The sequence below is a fragment of the Theobroma umbraticum genome, unplaced genomic scaffold (genome assembly GCF_002168275.2).
Source record: "Theobroma umbraticum cultivar Fairchild unplaced genomic scaffold, ASM216827v3 scaffold_55.0, whole genome shotgun sequence".
Lineage (NCBI taxonomy): Eukaryota > Viridiplantae > Streptophyta > Magnoliopsida > Malvales > Malvaceae > Theobroma > Theobroma umbraticum.
This window is the reverse complement of record NW_018397270.1, coordinates 248,780-253,314: the sequence shown is the minus strand read 5'-3', so window position 1 is coordinate 253,314 and position 4,535 is coordinate 248,780.

Sequence of the window (4,535 nt, the reverse complement as noted above, 5' to 3'; positions counted from 1 at the left end):
GTGTTCTCTTTTGATTTATTTCACTTGCATTTCATTCCACATGTATTTCTATTCATTTCATTGTCATTTCCTTTTAATGCCATCTTATCACCCAATAACATTTCATTCTATGACTATACCTTTCCTTTTCAAATCACATTACCATTCTTATGTTGTTTACTATAGGCTATCCTTGCCAAACCATGATTTTATTCCATTTAAATACTTTTTATTCCTTTTTCTCTTTATCAACTTTCATATAGTGTGGTCCCACATGTTTCCCACTAGCTTCCTTCTTTTTGCATGCAATGATTTGCATGGAATAGTAACTTTCACATGTATATCTCATATTCCTTATAATCTAACCTTTCTTGGTTAGGAAATTCTCCTTTTTCACTTTAAATTTTGAAATTACAAATGAGTCCTCAAACTTTTCCTTATATACCATTTGACCCTCCAAACTTTCATGCTTTAGAATTTAGTCCTTCCAAAAATTCTTAAATTTCAATTTCCTCCTATTTTCCTTCCTTTACATTTGTACAAATATAATATAAGGTTTGCACCTCATCAAGGCTCACCATAATATTTAAATATATACTTACCCATGCTAGTTTTATTTAATAAGGACACGCAAGCCCTACCAATATCGTTTTTCTTTAAAATACTTTCTTACCTCATCTTCCCCACTTCGATTAGTCATATAATCCTCCTTTATGACTAATTTCAATAAAAAATAAAATATTAACATTTTAATATTATTTTATTAATAAAATATTATTTTATTCTAAATTTTTTCACTTGTTTCTTCGGGACACAAAATGTCTCATTATGTCTCAATTCACCTCTGATTCACCTTTTAACTTGCTAATACATCCTCTATAAAAGTATTATTATTAAATTTCTATTTTCTCACGTACAAAATATTTTATTCTGAATTATTCCTTTCACCCTCCAACACTCTTAAATATTTAATTAACTTCAATTGGTATCCAATAAGCTTTATTAGCCACCATATCTAAGTTCGAGGTGTTACACCCTATTTGTTTTAATAATATGGAAGGAGGCTTCTTTTAAATGCATTCAATGTTTTCATTTTCAGATAATTGTATATGTTTCATTTTTCCATATGTTTATAATAGAAAAAAATTAAGATTACAAAATGGAATATACTAAATTTCTTCTAATTGCTTTGCTTCTATTATATGTCATTGTGATGTTTTCTTGCACTTTGTGGTTGGGTTTGATAGTGAATTGCACACCGTGTCCAAACCTTCGACCGATGTTATCATTTCATCCAATTTTCATAATTTATGGTTCATGCACCCAAGTCCATCTGAAAATCATTGCTCATCAACTAGTAGTAACTATGTTGAGATACCTTGTATCAATACAAATTCTAAATGAAGACTTAGTTATGGTGTGGTTGATTTTTAATCTGATGTTCAAAACTTTGAATATAAATGTTAGTGTTCTCAAAGGTAGAAAACTATTTTTGTTGATGTTGACTGTAAACAATGAAACAACAGTATTCCAAGGCATAGTTCTATCATTTCTAATGATCCAACCATTTTTTATTGTCTTGCTAATGAAAATGATGCATCATAATTTGATCAACAATCTATTCATCGTGGGACAACTATTGAGTTCAACAATGATAGCACTACAAGTTTTCATGTAAAGAATTCAAATCTAGTACATTTTCATCAAGGTTACCCTCTCCATGAATTTCTTTCCTATATATAGAAACGCTTCTTTTCCTCTTAATTTTCTTGACTATTCTATACATTCCATTTGTAGATCCATCCCCTTTACTTCTAGATTTTGGTGGCCTAAAATACATATTTTTCTTCTGTGGTGTGTAGATATGGTATGGAAAGAGAAAAAAATAAGAACAGAAATCCGCATGAATCGTGATTCACTATGGTCCAGCTTGGTATTGAGGAAGTTAAGCACTTTGCAAGGATCTTAATTGGATGTAATAACTTTACCACGTTTCGTGTGGTACTTTTACGATGTAATGATATTACAATGTAATGACATTACAAGACCAAAAGGGAATGTGATTCCTTCTTGGGTTAGAAGGAAAATGACTTTCCCATGGAAGAAGGAAAGTCAAGAGAATAGGTTGAACAAATATACCCCTTTAAGTTAAATATTTAGTAAAACCAAATATTTAGTAATTTTATATATTTTAATATTTAAAAAACTAATATTCAAATATTATGTTATTTTTATCATATTATTATTTATTATTTTAATGATAAAGTTAAAAAGTTAAAATTTTATATTAAAAAAATATAAATTTATTGAACTTTATATTTTCATACATAAGGATAATTTTGTAAATTTACACTGCATTCTTAGTAAAGTGCTTTTAAATGAAAGTCTACATTCTAATCCTCCTGGCAATCACATTCCTTCTAATCATCACTTTCCTACGTTATACCAAACGCTGCAAAGTTATCTTCTCAGCAATTACATTCACAACAATCACATACCTTGTTATGACATTCCTAACAACATACCAAATGCAACTTATGTGCTGTTTTGAAGGTAAAGTGTCTTTACTGCATTCCAAACAACTGCCTCCACTATTGGCTACATTACTTGATTATAGTGGTAGTCAAATTGCTTTAAAGTTCAATGATAAAATACAAGTTTATAACTCAATGTTTCAATTAACCTCTACAGGTGGTAAAGTAGATAATGAAATAAACAGAAGATTGAGACCATAAGTCTTTAAGATAAGTGGGCAAAACCATCATAAAATAGGTTCTTTATTACCTATTGCTGGTTGTAAACCAAAACTTGCTTAGCTATACATTTAGATCACGGAGAATGAAGTGTCTAACAGAATTGCTGCATTGAGATGTGACCTAAATCGATGGACTGTGGATGCAAATATTGTGGAAGAATTAATGAAGATGATTGACCAAACTAATGAGATTGTCAAGGCTTTTCAAATGGCTAAAGAGAGATTTCAAGAGTTTGATTACCTACCAATCAGATTAAAATTAATTGGTGGACAAAAAAGTGATGGTCTATAGTATACAAATCCTATGTCTTCAAAAATAGCTACATTAATTGTGGGAGATAAGGATCAATTGGTTGATGAACATGATATAATTGTGGAACATAGATGCCATCGTTTGCGAAGGATAAGCAATTTACATCCATCATTTATGTCTATGCAGTATCCATTGCTATTTCCTTATTGAGAAGATGGATTTAGTCTTGGAATTCCATACAACAAATAGGATCACACAACTTAGACAAAACAAGGCACAGTCATTGCTAAAGAGTTCTATGTGTATATGCTTATGTTTCATATGAGTCAAGGATTAATATCGTTCAAAGGTGCAAAGTTATTTCACCAATACATAGCTAATGCATTCACTAGTGTTGAAGATATGAGATTAGATTATAATCTTAGAAATAAAAAATATATATGTATATATATAAGACTAAAGTGTATAAAAAATGGCAGTAACGATTCCCTGGATTTTCAAATGACCCAAAATGATTTTTCTATAATTTTTGGTGTACATTTGTTATGGTAAATGGGAGCCACAAATTTAATTTTAGTTGAACTTTTTCAAATTTGTTCTTGAAACCAAAATTTAGATTTTGATTGTTTCGGATTGTGATTTTTTTTATATTTTTATTGAATCCAAATGGGGGATTGTTTGCTTATTTACATTAAATATCTTGATTAAATGGGGAGTAAAAAGTAAATAGTACATTTACTTAAATGGTATTTAATGTAAACAAGCTAGGCAAGTTTCATAAGTAATTTGTCTCAGAAATTCTGTTTTAAATATATCGATACACGTTCATAATGTATCAATACATATGGTTATGTATCAATACATGTTCAAAATGCATTGATACAAATTTTCTTGAACCAACAAATATCGATACATTGCCAAATTTATCAATACATTTCACCGATTTCTAAGAAATAAAAGGCTATTTTCACATCCCATAGTATAAATATGATCCCAATTCCTAGAGTTTTCATTCTAAGCCATCTCCCATTAGCTTTTCAGCAACTCTAAGCTCTCTCAAACCCATTTTCACCCTAAATCATCATTTTAGAAGATTGAAAGCTAGGTTTTGGGTTTTCAAACAAATGTGACATCTTTCAACTTTTAAATCTTGATTTACTAACATTAAAAATATTATTTTTATGTCTAGATTTTTTGTTGAACACTAAAGCTCAAAGATTTTGTGATTTTGCTTAATATCAAAGCTCACCTAAGGTCAGGATGAAATATTTATGACTTTTTAAGCATGGGTTTTAGCTAGAAAATTAGTTTAGCTAAAAGTGAGTAGTTTCTGAAGTACATAGAATGATTATTACGAGATTTTTATTCTAGGAAATGATTGTGATGATTGTTCTATGATAAAAATACTTCAAAACTGAATGCATTTCGTAGAAACAAAGTTGTGACTGGAGCTAGGAATCGAATCTCCAACTACATGAGTGGAGACACCACTTTCAAATTATTTTGATATGTAAAGCTAATAGAATTTCTATGAAAAGGATTATTTAT